The sequence below is a fragment of the Malania oleifera genome, chromosome 9 (assembly GCF_029873635.1).
Source record: "Malania oleifera isolate guangnan ecotype guangnan chromosome 9, ASM2987363v1, whole genome shotgun sequence".
Taxonomy (NCBI): domain Eukaryota; kingdom Viridiplantae; phylum Streptophyta; class Magnoliopsida; order Santalales; family Ximeniaceae; genus Malania; species Malania oleifera.
Window position 1 is genome coordinate 68,857,694 of NC_080425.1, and position 21,033 is coordinate 68,878,726.

Consider the following 21,033-nt stretch of genomic DNA (forward strand, 5'->3'; position numbering starts at 1 on the left):
AATCATATTTTTGTATAACCATGTAAACTGTAATTTTGTAAGCCTCTGTATAGTCGTAGTTCTGTAAATAAAACTATATAAGTTGTATTCCATAACTCTGTAAAAACTATATAATCGTAAGTCTATAAATATGTATAAAATTCTATAAATATTCCAGTATTTCTCATGTCACACAATTTAACAAAACTCAATAAATATCATCTGTAATACTATAAAATTTCCATGCTCTAATTTATTTAAAACCATGCTCTGTAATCCATATTCAAATACTATACTTTTCTAATAATATTTCTAATTTAACTAGCATAATATATTTCCCTTACCTGACTTTTTAAGAACTGTTTATTATTTCCCTGTTTCACGCTTGCAGCATTCGTAATTTCAACGCCCTGAAATTACACACACACACACACACACACACACACACACACACACACACACATATATATTTCCCCTTGTCAATCAACTAAATATCCAAAATAATTATCATACTCACATTTCTAAACTATAAACTATTTATCATTTTACCTAGGTTCCTAAGATAACACCCGCTAGGATCCTTAACCCATGCCCGCGGTGTTTGGAAACCTAAACCCTGAAATCACAACACCTTAGTTTAATCATCCCAAATACCAGTATATCAAAATCTAATACAAAAAATGGGTTCAAAAAGCTTGATAACTATGAAAACCCTAAAATATCCTACTTACCCTAATTTTGAGATGGTGCCTAAACTTCTCCAACTAAAATTATGCTCCGGTTAAGTTGTAGAGAATCTCCTCGGGATCATCATGATAGCTTCTGATCTTCGAATTAGAAAGAAACGAGGCCTGAATCTTAGAGAGAAGTGAGAGAAAGAGAATCTAGCTAAATTTTCACCCAAAAATCCGATTTTGCGTATATATATAGATTGCTGCCATGTGACTTCGTTGACAAGACATGTGGACTCGTCGACGAACGAAGAAGGGAGTTCGTCGATGAGGATAATGAGTTCATCGATGAAACTAGGGGGTTCATCGACGAACCCTTCTTTTATTCCTTTTATTTTTCCTTTTATTTTTCGGGTCTCTACAATCAGACCTGCATATGCTTATCCATTCATTCACAACATTCACATAAGAGTTATATATACAAGAAAAGTACTCACAAATATGTAACCATTATCTAAGTAAAATATGACAGAGTAATAACGGAAAAAACCATTAATTTCATATTAGCTTGACCATCAAGTCTCCAGCGGAGTCGTCAAACTGTTGCAACGTCTTGAAGAAGGGTCCGAAATTGTGAGAAATATTTATATTAAAAGTCAATCGAGTCTCCACTAACATGTTATTTACCTAGGTGTGGTTAGTTCACCGAATTACCACTTGTTGATTAGTCACTCGCCAAGTAGCAACCCTTCAATTTTCCTTTTTTTTATTTGAATTTTTTGTAGTAGGATGATATCAGCATGACGTCACCCGCCACGTGATAGACCCTAAGTGGCTCCCAACATTTGACACGGATTGCTGACGTGGCAGCAATTCGGCCGTCTAAAGAAAACACATTTCGAACAGCTAGGATTGCGTCACATTGCTATTTAAAATATGGCTCTGGTTGTGACACGTGTCCCACCAATCCCATATAAAAACCTTTTTTTTCTTTTCTTTTTCTCCTTTTCCTTTCACTCTCTTTTCTCGACATTTCTTGTTCTTCTCTCCTTTCTCTCTCTATCTGTTCCTCCGTTGGGCTCCCAGATCCATCTCAAATCTCTCATTTTTTTTCTTTCTTTTTTTTTTTTTTTTCCTTTTCCTTTGCTTTCTATTTTTCTTTCTTCAAATCCTCGCAGATCTCCCTTTTTTTCCTTTTGCTTTTGGCTCTATTTCCATCTCAAATCCCTTGCCATCTCTATTTTTTTTTTCTTTTTTCTCTCTATTTCTTTTTCTTTTATTGAACAAATCTTACACCCTTTTTTTTTAAATTGTTGCAGGTTTTGATTGAAGAAAAACAAGAGCGGAAAACTTACAGACCAAAAACTCTATAAAGATAAGTGTTCCTTCTTATTCTTTTGATTTCTCCTTTTTCCTTTTTTTTTCTTTCAGTTTTCTTACACTTTATGGAATAAAATCTGTGCAACTTTATTATATTGGCCCGAACAAAATGGGTGCCTACATGCCCAGTGAATAATCTTAACTAAAATAGAATCCCTTGATTTTATTGCAATTGACTTTTAATTCTTTCCTTCTGTTCATGCGAGCTTCATTTAAAACATTCTGGAGTCAACTTCCATAGGCGATCTGCATTTGTGGTGAGAGATATATTCCTCATGTCATGTCATTCCTTTCGCTATTTTCAAATGCTGAGCCTTCTTTGATGGCTGACACGCCTTCTAGCGAGCGAAGGTTTTGTTCACTTTTAGGATTAGCATGAACAAAGCGAAGGTGCATGAAAACTTCTAGCCGCCTAAAATCCTTTGCCCTGCTTTGTTGTTTTCGCTTGTTGATTGGCACAGCATTTGCCATGGCTAATAAGGTTCAAATGAATGAGATCGTTACCCGTCCATTTCTCACCTGGGAGATTGCCGTGGCGATTCCTTGTGGGCAAATAAGGTCTAGCAGAATAAAGTTTAGATAAGGTGTGGCCTATGGAAACTTCTAATTGCGGAATTGCCTAAAGTCTTCACCTTTCTCTTAGGAAATCATTGTCACAATCCATTATAGGCAAATCAAGCCCAAGCGAGTAAGATTAGATTGTATTCTCCTCATTACACTTTTTCAAGAGAATTGTTTAGTTAATTTATTTTTTTTTCCTTTTTTTTTTTTCTGTGGAAATGTACAAAGGTTGCACAAATAGTACTTAACCAATAAATTCAGACTTGAAAAATAATGATTTTGGAATTTAGATAATTAGATTACTGAATATCCATTGAATGATTTTTTTTAAAATAATTTTTAAAACAAAAATGAGATAATTTTTTAATTTTCATTTTCAGTATTACAATAAATTAAATAGAAATCAAAGACTTGGCATGGAAAAAACAAAGGTACAAAAACGTCCCAGCTGGAGCATTAAATATCCTTTTGGAGGGGAGGATGAAAAGAAAAAGATAAATTAATGCATCAATCATTTTATATTTTTTGGAAGGAAAGAAATCCCATATTTTGGGTATCATAAACTGTTGGGATAAATTAGGGTGTCAACAATTTTTGATGTTATGAAAATTAATAAATTTAAAGTTCAAATTATCAAATTGACTCTACTTAAGTTTTCAATCCAAAACTTTGTTCCTATATTTTCGAAAACTGTTATTTTGTCAAAATGAAAAAATCAAAATCATTTCTTTCTTCAAAAAGTAATAACCCATTATTGCAATTTTACCATTTATATATTGTCATATAAAATCTCATTTCACTTATAACAAACATTTTGAAAAAAAATTATAAAATTAAACTAATTAATCAAAATTGCTTATCTAATGCCGATGAGGGGGAGGCTCATTATGATTGTTTGTGTTGTCCTTTGTTTTGGTTTTTTTTTTTTTCTCCAATCAATAATATAGTTTGCCATCTCATGCAACTTATAAACTTGGAAAAAACTTTACAAATCAAGACACGATATCTTATTTTATCAAAACTATCCCTTTTTTCAAATGCTAAAACTGTATGTTTGGACCTTAGAAATGAAATAAAATCAGAAAAATGGAATTGAATTTATCTTCATCATGTTTGTCGCCACGTCCCGGAGAAGGATTCTGAGGACGGCGAGGGATAATAATATTAAAATTTTATGGAGTCGCCAATGTCCGAGAGAAGGGTCTCTAGAAAGGCAAGGGATGATAATATTAAAATTTGATTGAATTGCGACTAACTTGTTATTTACCTAGGTGCGGTTAAAACACTTTATTACTACTCATTTGATTGGTCTGTAGACTAAACTTAGGTCAAAGAACCAGTAGTCTTGGTTTATTTTTACTAGATCTAATGCAGGTAAGGTCTAAAATATCTCATTGTCCTTTTTTAAATCATAGGAACCACATGCAAGCAAAAACTGGGAAAAAAGTCAAATTAGAAGTAAAAGAATCTTTTAAAAATATCCCATAATTTTTCAAAGTTTTTGTATAAAGTTTTTTGGAAATTTTCAACATTTTTCTAAAATTTTCTAGGATTTTAAAATACTTTCTCATTTTTTCTGACTTAAAACAACCCAAAAATATATTTTTTATTTTTCTAATCCTCAAAATATGTTTATTGATTTTTTTCCCAATTTTTCCTGATTTCTTTAAAATTTTTCATATTTTAAAAAATTATTATTATTATTATTATTATTATCATTATTATATTTGAAATAAATTAATTAATAAATAATTAATTAATTAATTAAATTAAATAGACCGGTTTGGCCGGTCTGAACCTGGTAGATCAGTTGAGGAAGTAGGGGCCACGTGTCAACCTAGAGTGGTAGCACGTAGCAAATTTATTTATTTATTTTTCATTTTTTTTACTATAGCATGGTGATATTAGCATGACATCATCTTGCCACGTGGCATTCCCTAAGTGGCCATAGATGGATGACAAAGATTGTTGACGTGGCAGCAAACCAACCGTCCAAAGAAAACAGAAATCTGACGGTTGGAATTTGTGACACGTGTCACCACCATGCGGATGGTGACATGTGTCCCACTTTATATATATATATATTTCTATCAGTGGGTGATGTCAGCATGATGTCACTCCTACCACGTGACAGTCTTTAAATGGTCTGAATTAAGGGACGGGGATTGCTGACATGGCAGCAATCCAATCGTCCATAAAAACACAAATTAGACGATTGAGATGAAGTCACGTCTATAGTGATCCAAAAAAATAAATTAAATTAAATTAAATTAAATAATAATTATTAATTAAATTATATAATATAATATATTAATATAATATAACATGTTGTATAACATATATATATATATATATAACATGTTATTATAACATATATATATTAGTTAAGCTTCCTAAAGAAGCTTCGCCTGTAAGGATTGAATTGAAAAAAAAAAAAACTACATAAACCTTCTTGTGCTCTCTCTTCCTCTGTGTCATTGCCTTTGTCCGTCTTCCTTCTCTCTTTCCTCATTTTTTCGACAAATATTCGGCTGATCAGAAAATAGAAGATACCGTTGGGTTCCTATTTTCGCCACCAACATTCCTACCAAAGTGGATTTGTCGTAAGAGTAGCATAAGCACCACTCTTGGGGAAAGGAATACTGCCTCTCTTTCCTTAATTTCTTTAAATGACCAGTTACATAATTTATATGCTTAATTGTTAACCTGTCATTGCTTTATACTCTATGAATTTGTTTGTCATATGAAATGCATGAGTATCATATCTCTCGCATGCTAATAGTTATATTTATGTTTTTAGAATATTGAACTGTTTAAGTAAGTAGTTGTGGATATCTTGGAAAATATATTACTCAATCAAGTCACTTGTATACAGAGATTTTTGGGAAATACTCTATTTTCAAACGGTATGCTGCCGAAATTTCTTAAAATCTTCCTAACTTATCTCTTGTATATGAATGTGTATTCCTATTTGCCTATATACTTAAATGTTTATTTAGGTCCTTTTTGCTGTTGCCAAAAGGGGGAGAAGTAGGCAAGTATTCGTCATCATCAAAAAGGGAGAGATTGTTGATCCTATTGGTCACATCCTGTTTTGATCATGACAAATACCTTGGTATTTAATGTCTGTCAAGTTTGTGTGTAGGTTTATATTATCAGATCATATGCTAGCAGATGAGATGACTTGAAGACTAAAAACCCTGAAGACTCATTGCAATTTATATTTTGTGTAACTTGGGTCTGTAATAACAATATAGGAATGGTCTGTAATAATTAATGCATGACATGCATGTAGGAACTAAAGCTCAAGACCGTAGTTTGACCTTAGGGATCACCCTTTGGTCGACCGACGTCAGATTTTTCTAGTAGGATAGAAAGACCTTAAGTCCCTAATCAAATGCACAAATAGTCCCCGATATCACTTATAATATCAAGAAAATTAATTGAAATAAAAATTGGACTTAATTGAAAATTTTGAGAGAGATCGGGCAACAAAACCTGTGGCGTTCAAAACGCCTCGGGCGCTCGAACCGTGGACAAGTCAACATGTTGACTTGGATTCGAGCGGTTGAACATATTTGACCGCATCGTCCACGGGAAACCAAATCCCTGACCTGACACCTTTTCACCAACCTAAACGCTCGAACATTACGTTCAAATATGCCTTGGGCAGCCGAATTGGCAAGTTCGAGCTACCGAACTTAGTTTTGGGCACTCGAACCGCGAACAAAAACATTCTGTCTTTTGTTCAGCCAACTGATCCTAGACTCGAGTGCCCGAACTTCGAAAAAACACTTTTTTGGTTGAGTCTGTTTGGGCGACCGAACATTGGGTCGGGCACTCGAATCTCTCGGGTTAAATTAATTTTTACCAGGGTTAAAATTAAGTAAACAAGGTTAATTTTCTTAATGATTTTAAAAATAAATTTAATAATACCCTTGGTGTCCCTAATAGTCATAATTTTGCCTATGCCTATATATATATATATATATCTCTCTTCATTTGCAAAATTAAGGCAAGATTAGCAAATAGGATTTAGCCGAAAATTCTCTGAAAAAAATCCAAATCCTATTTTCTCCTACTAAGTCCATAACACTCAAATACCTTCATTCCTTTGAGGAATCATACTTTGTGAGTGTTTTATCAATCGTTTTTAAATTGCTAAGAAACCCTCACTTTCTTTGCTTGTGATTTTCATATTGAGGGTTTAACTTGATTTTCCCCCTAATTTTATTTGATAAATCTTTGTGTGGGAAAAATATTATAGCTAATTGGGTCTTTGCATTGTCATTGCAAGACTCATTAGGGGTTATAATTTTTTGTGTGCAAAAACATTTTACAAGCTCAGATTTGAATATCTCATTGTGCATTGTTATTGAGAAAATTATTTTGGAGATATTCTAGATTTCTATTAGTTTGAATTTTGAAACCCTAAACTAAGATTGAGAGTTTATCATTGCTTAATTTCAAAAATTAGCTTGTATAAACACTTATGTGCTTGACTTGAGATATTCACTATACTAAGTGTTGATTGCACACATAGAGCACCGAACATATAGTTCATACATGTTTGGTGTGCATTAACTATACTGTGCGTAGTGGTACATTTCAGCTGGTGTAAGAAGTATTTCCATGTACACAATATTTTAGACACATTTGTTGTATTCCAGACATGGTCCTGCAGAGGGAGACTAGTCCTGTTAAATAGTTTTGGACTGACTTAGACCCAGTTAGGAAAGTTAGGTGTGTCATCTTGGTAAGGCGTGTTGGTTGAGGTCAGCCCCACTAATTGACTTGATTGTAACTAGTACTGCTTTACTCGTTAAGTGAGCCTTAGTGGAATCCTCGGGCTTGCGAACTAGAGGCGGGGACGTAGGTTGTATTGGCCGAACCCCGATAACATATTGTGTGTCTATTTATATTTTTGCACTTTATATTTACCGCACATGTATGTTATATTGTGAATGTTGCACGTGATTTAATTTTCGCATATCATTATCTGCGCAATTGGTGTATGATTAGAAAGACTCTAGGTTGTGTTATACGGCTATCTCGTTTAACCTAGGAGATAAATTTTAAAACTCTAATTCACCCCCCCTCTTGGGAATATACCAAAGCTAACGGGACTCCTAACTGCTATAGGTGCAGTAAACCGGGGCACATTAGGAGGAACTGTCATGAACCATTGCCTATTGCACCTATACCAAACCAGATCAGGGGAAATCAGTGAGTACCCCGAGGTGGAGGTGGTCCAACACGAGTGTACTTGATGATCCCAATTGAGACAGATATTGCCAAGGGCGCAGGTATGAGTTTATATTTAAGATAAAAATGATTTTATTTAATGGTAGATGATGTAGAAGTTTATATAAAGCTATATATACTAGAGTATATGATATATAGTTAGTTGATAAATTTTATAAATGTGAAAAATGATTAGTTAGCGAATTTTAAAAACGAAATTCTTTTGAGGTGAGAATATAGTGATCCAAATAAATAAATAAATAAATAAAATAATTAAATAAAAATTATTATTAATAAAATTATATAATATAATATATTAATATAATATATAATATATATATATATATATATATTATTTAAGCTTCTTAAAGAAGCTTCACCTGTAAGGATTGAATTGAAAAAAAAAAAAAAAAAAACTACAGAGTCCTTCGTGCGCTCTCTCTCCCTCTGCATCATCGTCTCTCTTCGTCTTCCTTCTCTCTCTCCTCATTTTCTCGACAAATATTCGGCTGATCGGAAAACGGAAGATACAGTTGAGTTCCTACCAAAATGGATTTGTTGTAGGAGCGCCATAAGCACCACTCCTGGGGAAAGGTATAATCCCTCTCTTTCCTTAGTTTCTCCTTAAATCTTCAGCTAAATCGACGATCGGGCACCACCACGGGGTCTTAGTCTCGATCATCGTCATTTTGGCTAGAGCAAATTTTCTATTTGGGTGTCCTAGGCACCACTCCAAAGCTAGAGTGGGATTTAGGGAATTAAGGAAATTGGTTATTTCCGAGAGTTTAATTGTTATTTGGAATTTATGGACCTTAAAATAGCATTTTATTTAAGGCTGATTTGATTAAATTAGGGCTATTAAATTAGGATTTTTGAGGAAATAACTAGTGAAAAATGAAAATTTTATGTGTATGTGTATATGATTTTTACGTGAGTTCTAAAAAGTCGATCGTTTGCATTGAAAATTTCTGAGCCTAGAATTGTGCTACTAGATATTATTTGCAAAAATGGAATGTTAAAATGCAAGATTTTCTGGATAATTGTGTAAAAAATTAAATGTATATTTTCAGTACATTAATGATGAATGTGGGTTGACTTATTTTATAGAAAACGTATGAAATATGTTGTTAAATTGTCTAGCATGAGTAAAATGAAGTTTCTATGTTGAACTATGATATATGTATAAGATGCTAGAAATACTGGAAATGTATTGAAAAATAAAATGTGATATGATTTATTCTGCATGTGTTTGAGAATGTTAAATTACAATGTATGGTTTGAGAACTCCGGTGGAGCAGAATGGGCACAATAGTGTTGCGGGTATTTTTGGTAGTGCTAGAACATCCACACGTCTCAGAAAGAGTGTGGAGATGGGATGGTCGATTGTGCTGGGAACGGTAGGGTCCCCTTGGAGTTTAGACTAGTATGGAAACAACCAATCAAACCTACATACTGTAGAATGTGGTTGATTTAACTCTGAAGGGCCAACCAGGGTTAAGTCCAGCCTTCGGGCCGCACAACCCATCATGGGGTGGAAGCATGATAGTGATTTCTCCATTGGTATAGAGAGTTCTAAACGCATAATTGTTAATTTAACCAGTGATAATATGAGAACGGTAGATATGAGAATAGCATGTATGAGAACAACAGATATAAGAATAGTAGACGAGAATGATATGAAAATAGAATATGTGAAAGCAGACATGAATATAGAAATGAGAAATGTAGAATATGAATGTGAATGTGATGAATAATATAGAGATAACAGCCTACAGAGTAATGTAGTAAAGTGTTATCAGTATTAAATATAGTAATATTATAAGTATTTGAGGCAAGGTATACTCTCCACCTGAGGGCTTGCTTAGAAAGGCGAGTGCCTTAATAGGTATCAGATGTATCTGTGGGTTACATAATGTATTAGGGCAGAGGAAAGCTACTTGTATAGGCGGGTAAACTTCCGTATTCTCGGGAGCCTTCGCTGTTAAACATTTGTGTGAATGTTGTGAATACGAGATAAATCATCCACTTTAGGGCTTACTGAGTATGGTAAGTGCCTTGATATGTTTCAGTTGTGACCGTAGGTTGCTTAAGGTATCAGAGCAGAGGGGTGCTACTTGTATGGACAGGTAATCACCCCAATCCTTGAGAACTCTCATTGGTAAAATACCTTACATGTGTTTGAGTAAGAACAGAGAATGATTTCATAATTGTGATTTCATTTGAAAATGATGAATATATATGTTGCACACAAACCTCATGATAACCACACACTGTTTCAATATATTCCATCCTTACTGAGATGTGTCTCACCTGATAGTTGAATTTTATCTTTTTCAAGACCTCTGTGTGATCAAGCTTAGAGAGCTTGAGGCTGTTGTAGCATTTTTTAGAGAGAGGGTATAGACTTTTGGATGTGTATTTTTTTGGGTTTGTTTATGTTTTCTAAGATGTATGATTTTGAATACTGGTTGTTGGAAGATGATTTTGAGATGTATATATGTAGATACTTTGGTATATTATTGTGGAGTTATTATTATTTTCACTGCGTTATTGAGATAATAGGGTATCAGATACAGGTAAAAGGTTAACATGGCATCCGGGCCCCACTAGGCGGGTTTGGGGCGTCACAGAGTATGATTTTAATTTACAATAACACTCCGGACCCCGTTTTAGAGTTCAGGGCGTTACAGTTTTGGTATTAGAGCATTAGGTTTTGGGATTCTACAGACTCAAGAATGATTAATACTAGAGTATAGGAATTGGTGATAACGAGGATAGGAAATAGGTAGGTTAGGTGTTAAGAAGTATAGGATTTTTTCTTGTAGCTTGGAAGTGGAAATACATCGACGATTTTCTATGATTTTTCTGAAGCAGTCGACGGCCTCAGAAAAACCACGGTAAACTTTAGATGATTTCGTTTCTGAACTGTGAGACTGCTCGTAAATTAAAAAGTTGGGTGTATATTGGGATTTAAATTAATGATTGTATTGATAGGGTTATGATAATGGAATTCTTAACTTTTTTTTCTGTCTTATTTTCTGGATGGATCTTGGAGGTAAGAATGTGGCAGCTAAGGGAGCGTTTGATTCGGAGGCTTCTAGTGAGGAGGATTTTGATTCCTTCACGATGCTGCGGGGTATAGCCCATTAGGTCAGAGCAGAGATGAGGCAAGATACTAGAGAACTGAACTGTCCACCTGCAAGTCAGGGCTGCAGCATTAAGGATTTTATAAGATTGAACCCTCCGACTTTTGCTGGTAGACCTGATCCAGTGGTTGCAGATAACTGGGTATAAGAGATTAAGGAGATCATGACTGTACTTGGTCGCACGGAAGAGCAAAAAGTCCTATACACTGCATTCAAGATGACAGGGGATGCGAAACGCTGGTGGCTTTCTGTGAAGCTGCTAGAGGAACGAAGGTTAGTAAAGATAGCTTTGACGTGAGATCGATTCAAGGAGCTATTCTTTGATAGGTATTTTCCTTTGTTCACCAAAGAGGAAAAGATTGAGAAATTCACTAACCTGAGACAGGGGCGTATGACTGTCGGGGAATATGCGACTAAATTTGTTGAACTATCGCGTTTTGCTTCGTTCCTGATCTTGATCGAGGCAAGAAAAGTTAGAAAGTTTGAAAAAGGCCTAAGATGAAGGGTTTATGAGCTTGTAGTAGGGTTCCAAGTCCAGAACTTCTCTGACTTCGTGGATAAGGTTTCGGTGCTGGAGAAGAGCATTCAGGGCGGTATAGAGCCAACAGAGCGGAGGAAGAGGCCTGCACCTTCTAGTTCTCAAGTTGAGCATAGTCAAGGATCGTGGAAGAGATGGAAGGATACTGTGGGTTTGAGGTAGGAGACGGGAGATCGGGGTTATTCTAGTTATCAGGATAATTTTTCTTACTTTTTATGCCAGAGATGTAATAAGAGGCATAGGGGTGAATGCCGGATCTGGACTCCTAATTTCTATAGGTGTGGTAAACTGGGGCACATTAGGAATAACTTTCATGAACCATTTAGCACCTGTACCAAACAAGATCAGGGAAAATTAGCAAGTACCTTGAGGTGGAGGTGGTCCAGTACGAGTGTACTCGATGATCCCAACTGAGGCAGATATTACCAAGGGCACAAGTACGAGTTTATATTTAAGATAAATAATGATTTTTAATTAATGGTAGATGATGTAGAAGTTTATATGAAGCTATACATATTGGATTGTATGAAACATAGTTAGTTGCTAAATTTTAGAAATATGAAAAATGATCAAGTAGCGTATTTCAAGGACGAAATTCTTTTAAGGAAGGGAGAATGTAGTGATCCAAAAAAATTAATTAATTAATTAATTAAATTATATAATATAATATATTAGTTAAGCTTCCTAAAGAAGCTTCACCTGTAAAGATTGAATTGAATAAAAAAAAAAAACCTACAGAGACCTTCTTGCGCTCTGTGTCATCGTCTCTCTCCGACTTCCTTCTCTCTCTCTCCTCATTTCCTCAATAAATATTCGGCCGATTGGAAAACGGAAGATATCGTTGGGTTTCTATCTCCGTCACTGACATTCCTACCAAAGTGGATTTGTCGTAGGAGCAGTGTAGGCATTACTCTTGGGGAAATGTATACTCCTTCTCTTTCCTTTATTTCTCCTTAAATTTTCAGCTAAATTGACAGTCAGGCACCACCACCGAATCCAAGTTTCAATCGTCGTCATTTTGGTTGGAGCAAATTTTCAATTTGGGGGTCCTAGGCACTACTCCAAAGCGAGAGTGGGATTTAGGAAATTAAGGAAATTGGTTATTTTCGGGAGTTTAATTGTTATTTGAAATTTATGGGCTTAGGAAATTTTAAAATAGAATTTTATTTAGAGTTGATTTGATTAAATTATGGTTATTGAATCAAGGTTCAGGTGAGCGCCACATGCATCGTTTTTGGGTCCCTACTGGCGTAGTTCAGGAAACCAGGTAAGGGGAATATATTAAACTAGGATTTTTTAGGAAATAACCAGTGAAAAATAGAAAAATTATGTGTATATGTATATGATTTTTACGTGAGTTTTGAAAAGTTGACCATTTGAATTATAAATTTCTGAGCCTAGGGTTGTGCTACTAGATATTTTTTGTGGAAATGGAAAGTTAAAACGACAAATTTTCTAGATAATTGTGCAAGAAATTAAATGTATATTTTTCAGTATATTAATGATGAATGTGGGTTGGCTTATTTTATAGAAAACGTGCAATGACTTACTTAATTTCCAAATTTTTTTTTTTCATATAATATAACCATTATAATAAACCCCTGTAGATCATAATCAACCTCAACCCATAGGTACCAAGGATACATCAGAAGTACTGTATGGAAGCCTAAGCAACAGGAAACATAAAATCATACACATCATATAATACCATATACCCAACATCACTCATCACTACCGCCTCAATTTTACTAGGATCCACAAAAATACCATCTCTTGAAATGACATGCCCCAAAAACACAACCTTCTTAAGCCAGAATTCACATTTACTGAACTTGGCATACAATTTCTTTTCCCTGAGCATCTATAGGACCTGCCTCAAGTGCGTCTCATGCTCCTCATAATTCCTCGAATAGACCAGTACATCATCAATAAAAACAACAACGAACAGGTCTAGGTATTGGTGGAAGAATCTATTCATTAAGTCCATAAATACCGCAGGAACATTCGTCAAACCAAACTACATAACAAGAAATTCGTAATTCCCTTACCTGGTCCTGAAGGTCGTCTTCGAGACGTCTTCTGCTTTCCTTTCACTTGGTGATAACCGAATTTGAGGTCAATCTTCGAATATACCCGTGTACCTTGGAGTTGGTCAAACAAATCATTTATACGGGGTAGAGAATATTTGTTCTTGATTGTCACTTTATTAATCTCCCTATAATCTGTACACATCCTTATAGACCTATCTTTCTTCTTCACAAATAGAACTGGAGCTCCCCACGGAGATACACTAGGTCGTATAAATCCTTTATCCAGCAAATCTTGCAGCTGATTCTTCAATTCTGCCAACTCTCCTAGTGTCATACGATAAGGTACTTTAGAAATCGGCACTATACCCAGAAGTAGATTAATAGGAAAATCTACCTCACGATCAGGTGGCAAGCCTAGTAACTCATCTAGGAAAACATTTGTAAACTCTTTTACCACAGGTGTACTAGCGAGCTTCAATTCATTTCCTGACATTTCCTTCACAAAAGCCACAAATCCCTAACAACCACTCAGCAGTAGTCTCCTCACCTGAATAGTTGAAACTAACTGAGACGGGGATTGCACTCGCGATCCTACAAATCTGAATTCTTGCTTCCTAGAGGTATGAATATCACTTCTCTTGAACGAAAATCAATATACTAGCAAAATTAGCTGCCAGCCAATCCATGTCCAATATGACATCAAACTCATGCATGTCTAACACTATTAAATCAGCAGATAAAATTTTCCCTTGAATATTAATTGGGTAATCTCGGAGTACCCTACTACACCTCACTATGGACCCCGTTGGTGTAGACACTAACAATTTGGTATTTAACAATTGTGTTTCAACCCCATACCCCATAGCTAGGAACGAATGCGTGGCTTTTGAATCAAACAATGCAATAACTTTAAAAGAAAGCATACTAACCATACCTGTCACCACATCACCGGCTGTCTCAGCATCACCCGACGTCTGAGTGAACACTCTGGCTGAAGCCATATTCCTCTGCTGGCCCTCATGTGGCGCCTGATAGGCTCCTCGGTACGGTCTGGGAGTAGGAGTTGCATCTAGTGGTGCAGGACAATCTCGCATCATATGTCCTTATCTACCACAGTGATAGTAAACAGCTCCACCTACTCGACACTCTCCCTAGTGTCTCCTCCCACACATTTGACAGATAAGAGGATCCTGCACTGCCTGAACCTTGTGTCCTCCAATCTCCTGCCTTCGTCCTCTGCCATGGTTTCCTCTCCTCTACTGATTTTGTCTAGGACCCTGTTGGTAGCTCGAAAATGTAGATCTCTTCCTCTGTCCCTGCTCCTCTGCATCCAAACGCTCACCAACCTCTGCCAAGGCTGCTCTATCGACTAACTCAGTAAAATCCTAGATCTGAAACACTACCACTTGCTTGAATATGCCTCACCTCAAACCTCTTTCAAACTATCTCGCCTTCTTCTCCTCATCAGGGACAATATACGGAGCGAAACGAGAGAGCTTAATAAAATGCACTGCATACTGCTGGACTGATAACTGTCCCTGCTTCAGACTCAGGAACTCTTTCACTTTAACCTCCCTAACAACAGATGGAAAATATCTATCGAAGAACAATTCTTTAAATACATCCCCATGTCATGGCTATCGGCATCGTCCTATGCTGCTCCAAAAGTCTCATAGTAGTCCACCACCTCTCGGCCTCCCCTATCAGTTTATAGGTGGCAAAGAGGACCCTCTGTTCTTCCATACACTACAAAATGACCAAGATTTTCTCGGTCTCCTATATCCAGTTCTCAGTGGCTGCAGCATTGACTCCTCCTAAAAATGCTGGAGGATTCATATTTGTAATCTTCTCTAGGGTACACCCATGGCCTGCATATGGACCACTCTGCTCTCTAGAGCTCCTAGCAATCTCAGCCATAACCTGCTGAAACATGCTACGTAGTACTGCGTTAGAGTCAGTCCTACCTGCACTGGAAGGCCCTGCCCCATCACTGCCGCTCGCATGGGCACTAACTCCTCTTGGATTCATCCTGAAATAGAATAAACGTAACTCATAAATCCTATCCTTATAATTTACCCACTTAACCTAGCTTTTGATCTCAACATTCTCAACTTATTTCTACCCACTTAACCAAACTGTAATGACCTACTTAATTTCCACATTTTCTTTTTTTCCATATAATATAACCATTATAATAAACCCCAGTAGATCATAATAAACCTGAACCCGTGGGTACCAGGGATACATCATAAGTACTGTATGGAAGCCTAAGCAGCAGGAAACATAAAATCATACACATCATATAATACCATATACCCAACATCACTCATCACAATACTAGAGCTACTACATCCATTGTATTTATATATACACAACCCAAAAGAGACCTAGGGTCACTTCGCAAAAAAAATCCATATGACCCTATCAAAGTACTTACCCTTTAAAAGGGTAGATCAGCTGTATCTATTTCAGTAGAACTTTATCCGCTCTCCTATTAGGGGCTCCTGAAATGATCATATAATTTGGGGTGAGACACCTCTCAATAAGGGAAATAAACTAATACTAGTGTGTGATAACATGAGTTTATACGTGTTATACATAAAAGCATATATAAGCATATCTAGTAAATATGTTTGTATCATTTCTAGGAAAAACATGTATAATCATAACATGGCAGAACATACTAGATTTTCATAGCATAATCTATCTCATATAATAATAATATGAAAACAACCCTGGTAGGTTAGCTGGTTGTTATCATGTATTACCCCCACATGACTGGGTTGTGTGGCCCGAAGGCGGGACCTGACAATAGTTGGCCGACCACTGCCAAGTCAAAAGTATAGTTCATAAGTCTGATGGGTTTGCCATACCTAGTTTGTACACCAGGGGCGTCCAAACTTCTTATAAACCACATCGACTATCCGTCCTCACGCCGCCCCACACAACAGCGTTAACGCAATATCATGATGATCTTGAACACATAGCATCGGTACCGTGCAAGTGCTAGCCTAAACCAAGTCAACCAGGTTCTGATAACATATAACATATAATCAAACTGTGATACATGGATATTTCATACTAAGATTTTCCAAGTTAATAATCTCACATCATTTTGTATATGTATATACATCATGAAAATCATCAGCCTGTACGCCGGCATTTCATATTTTAACATAGCTTGGCCTATACGCTAGCAAATCATATCCATAGCTCGGCCCGTACGCTAGCAAAACATATCCATAGCTCCACCCGTACGCCGGCAAAACATATCCATAACTTGGTCCGTATGCCGACAAATCATATAAAACTCTCGGCCTGTATGCCGATTTTTCATTATAAAAATCCATATCATTATCATGTTCCCAAAAAACAATTATTCATCGTAAATTCTACTCATGCCACACAAAATGGGTATTTCGTATATTCAGAGCATATAGTCATTTACAGCAGTATTTTCCAACGTAATACACACACACACACACACACACACATAGATATATATATATATATATATATATATACATACATACATATATTTTTCTGAAATCAAATGCTATAAAATCATACTTATAATTTTCATAAACAACTAGCTCAGTTTATCCCCTTACTCGATTCCTGAAAAGCCCTTAAGATATACAGTCCTGCACCTGTAGGGTTTTGCGTTCAACACCCTGAAAATGATATTTTCCAGAACTAAACTTCAGTTTTTCTACACGTACTACGCTTTCTACAACTGTCGAAAAGTCAAATACCAAGTAGAAAGTCTTACCCTGGATCTGGGATGGATTCCGAACTAGCCCCACCAATGATTTACTTTAGTAGATTTGCAGAGAACTTCCCCCAAGAGTGTCGTGGTGGTTTTGGATTGTTGAACCGGCAAAAGATCGGCCCGAAATCTTAGAGAGAATGAGAGAAAACTAAAAGGAGAGAGAGAGAGAGAGAGAGAGAGAGAGAGAGAGAGAGAGAGAGAGAGAATTCCTACAGTCAAAAATCAGCTTAAAAATCGCGTTTAGGGCTACTTATACACTGGCCTTCGTCGACGAGCCACATCACCTCGTCAACGAGGTCAAGAAGACAATTCTTCAACGAACTCTTCCCTCGTCGACAAAGTTCAGAAATGCCCAAAACATCCTCTCGGTACTTTCTCATTGATGAAACGCTCCCTCGTCGACGAGCCCCTCTTGCTCTCTCATCGATGAACCCCCATGAATTCGTCGACGAGGCCCTGATTTCTTTTTCCCTTTCCCCCTTCTTTTATTACTTAAATATTATAATTTCTCTAGGTCACTACAAAATGTATGAAATATGTTGTTAAATTGTGTGACTTGAGTAAAATGAAGTTTCTGTGTTAAACTATGATACATGTATAAGATGCAGGAAATACTGGAAATGTATTGAGAATTAAATTGTGATATGATTTATTCTACATGTGTTTGAGAATGTTAAATAACAATGTATGGTTTGAGAACTTCAATAGACCAAAATAGGCACAGTAGTGTTGCGGGTACTTTTGGTAGTGCTAGTGCACCCACACGTCTTAGAGAGAGTGTGGTGACAAGATGGTTGATTGTGCTGGAAATGGTAGGGTCCCCTTAGAGTCTAGACCAGTATGGGAACAACCAATTGGGCCTACAAACTGTAGAATGTGGTTGATTTAACTTTAGAGGGCCGACCAGGGTTAACTCCAGCCTTCGGGCCACACAGCCCATCGTCGGGTGGAAGCATGATAGTGATTTCTCCATTGGTATAGAGAGTTCTAAACGCATAATTGTTAATTTAACCAGTGATAATACGATAACATCAGATATGAGAATAGCATATATGAGAAAAATAGATATAAGAGCATAAGACGAAAATGATATGAAAATAGAATATGTGAAAGCAGACATAAATAACGAAATGAGAAATGTAGAATATGAATGTGAATGTGATGAATAATACAAAGATAACAGCATATAGAGTAATGTAGTAAAGTATTATCAGTATTAAATAAAGTAATATTATAAGTATTTGAGGCGAGGTATACTCTCCGCCCGAGAGCTTGCTGAGAATGGCGAGTGTCGTGATAGGTATTAGATGTAGTTGTGAGCTACATAACGTATTAGAACAGAGGGAAGCTATTTGTATGGGTGGGTAAACTTCCTTATTCTCGGGTGCCATCGTTGTTAAACATTTGTGTGAATGTTGTGAATACAAGATAAATCATTCACCAGAAGACTTACTAAGTAAGGTAAGTGCCCTAATATGCTTCAGTTGTGACCATATGTTGCTTAAGGTATCAGAGTAGAGGGGTGCTGCTTGTATGAGTGGGTAATCACCCCAATCCTTAGGAACTCTCGTTGGTAAAATATCTTACATGTGTTTTAGTAGGAACATAGAATGATTTCATAATTGTGGTTTCATGTGAAAATGATGAATATATATGTTGTACACAAACCTCATGATAGCCACACACTGATTTAATGTATTCCATCCTTACTGAGTTGTGTCTCACTCGATGGTTGAATTTTATCTTTTTCAGGACCGCCACGTGATCGAACTTAGAGAGCTCGGGGCTGTTGTAGTGTTTTTTAGGGAGAGGGTATAGACTTTTGGATGTGTATATTTTTGGGTTTGTTTATGTTTTCTGAGATGTATGATTCTGAATACTGGTTGTTGGAAGATGGTTTTGAGATGTATATATGTAGATACTCTGGTATATTATTGTGGAATTATTACTATTTTCGCTGCGTTATTGAGATAATAGGGTATCAGATTCAAGTAAATGATTAACGTGGCATATGGGCTCCACCAGGCGAGTTCGGGGAGTCACATAGCATGATTTTAATTTACAATAACACTCTGGACCCCATTTTAGGGTTCAGGGTGTTATAATGTCACCCCTTAAAAATATGGACCAGAATGTGCCATGTGTCACCATGCGGTGGTGACAAGTGATTCATTATCCCCTATATAAAACCCTATTTTTTCTCTCTTCTCTCATTTCTTCCAGAGATTTTCTATCTCCTCCCTCTCTCTTCTTTTTCATCTCTCTCTTTTCTTCTCCACGAATCTCTCTCACTCTCTTTCTTTCTCTTTCTCTCCTCTCTCTCCTTCTCTCCACTGCGAATCTCTCTCTCTCTCTCTCTCTCTCTCTCTCTCTCTCTCTCTCTCTCTCTCTCTCTATGTTCTAATCTTCTCTTCTTCTTCTACTCCCTGATCAACTCCCTGAAGATCTCTCTCTTTTCCTCTTCATCTCCCTTCTCTGATTTTTTGTGTGTTTTTGAGTTTTTTACTTTGTTTTCCATTTTGTAGGTTCAAAATACGTTGGGGGGGGGGGGGACTCGTAGGCTTTTGCAAAGATGAGCTTCCCCCCCCCCCCCCACTAAAATCTTTTAATTTTTTGTTATAATTTTTTTTTTGTGAAATTTGATCCTATTCTACTTGTTGGTGTTTGCTTTACATTGGGGCTTGATCTAGGGTGAGTTGACTCACGAACTCAATGAGTTTGGGTTGACTCAGGGTGAGTCAACCCACTAGGTAAGGCTTCAAGTTGACTCGGGGTGAGTCAACCCACTAAGTGGGCTGGTTTTATTTGGGCCAGGGGTATTTTGGTTTTTTTCTTTGTGAAAAAATGGGGCCCGAGGTTTTTGGGTTTTAAAGATTTGGGCCCTAGGTTTTTGGATTTTAATATTTTGAACCCTAGGCCCTGTTATTTAAAAATTAGAAGTGGGTTAAAAATTTGGGCCTTGGGCCCTATTTGTTTTAAAAATGGGGTTAGGTTTAAAAGGGCCCTTTTGTTTTTAAAAAATGGCTAGGTATTAGTTAAAATAGTAGATTGGGTCAATGGACCTAAGAGTCTAGGTCAGGTCAACGAGGTTGGGTCAACATGTCTGGGTCAATGGGTCAGGTCAACGGGTTAGATTCGAACCTATGGGTCGGATCCAATCGATTTCAGAATGATTTTGTTCCTATTTTTTGGATGAATATTAAATAAATAACAAAAATACTTGAGAATAATAAAGAGAAAACCTACCTTTTGTCTTCCCCTTCTTCAATATTTAAACTAAATTCATATGCGCCTTTGGATTGTATGATGCTCTTGTGTTTTTGAATTGATGTGCTTTGTGAATTGTGCTCTGGGAATTGCTTTGTACTACTTTTATAAATTGCTCTTCTTTGATGAATTGATCTATATTGATATTGCTCTGCATTGTGAATTTTCTCCTTCTCTATCTATCTATCCCTCTATTATCTGTCTATCTTTGTATCCGTATTATTTGTCTATGCCCGTGTTTCTCCCTATGAGCCTCAATTTATAGGTCTAATGTTGCATTTAATTTTAAATCACTAGCCATATATTAATTGCTAAATTCCCACTTGTCAATTTAATTGTGACCATTTACCTTTGTGCAGACGTGCAGGCATGTGGGCAATGTTCCAAGACTCCTGCCTTCTCCCCCTTTTGCATTTATTTATGTTGTATCATTTTTTTTGTATTT

General features: G+C 36.4%; 1 long non-coding RNA gene across 1 annotated transcript; it reads left to right on the plus strand.

Annotated features, from left to right (window-relative positions):
- Nucleotides 1–1,717: 1,717 nt before the first annotated feature.
- On the plus strand, nt 1,718–19,196 carry LOC131164077 (uncharacterized). Its single transcript, XR_009139203.1, has 3 exons — nt 1,718–2,287; nt 7,734–7,897; nt 19,074–19,196. It is a non-coding gene; the product is annotated as an uncharacterized LOC131164077 (long non-coding RNA).
- The last annotated feature ends 1,837 nt before the right edge of the window (nt 19,197–21,033 follow it).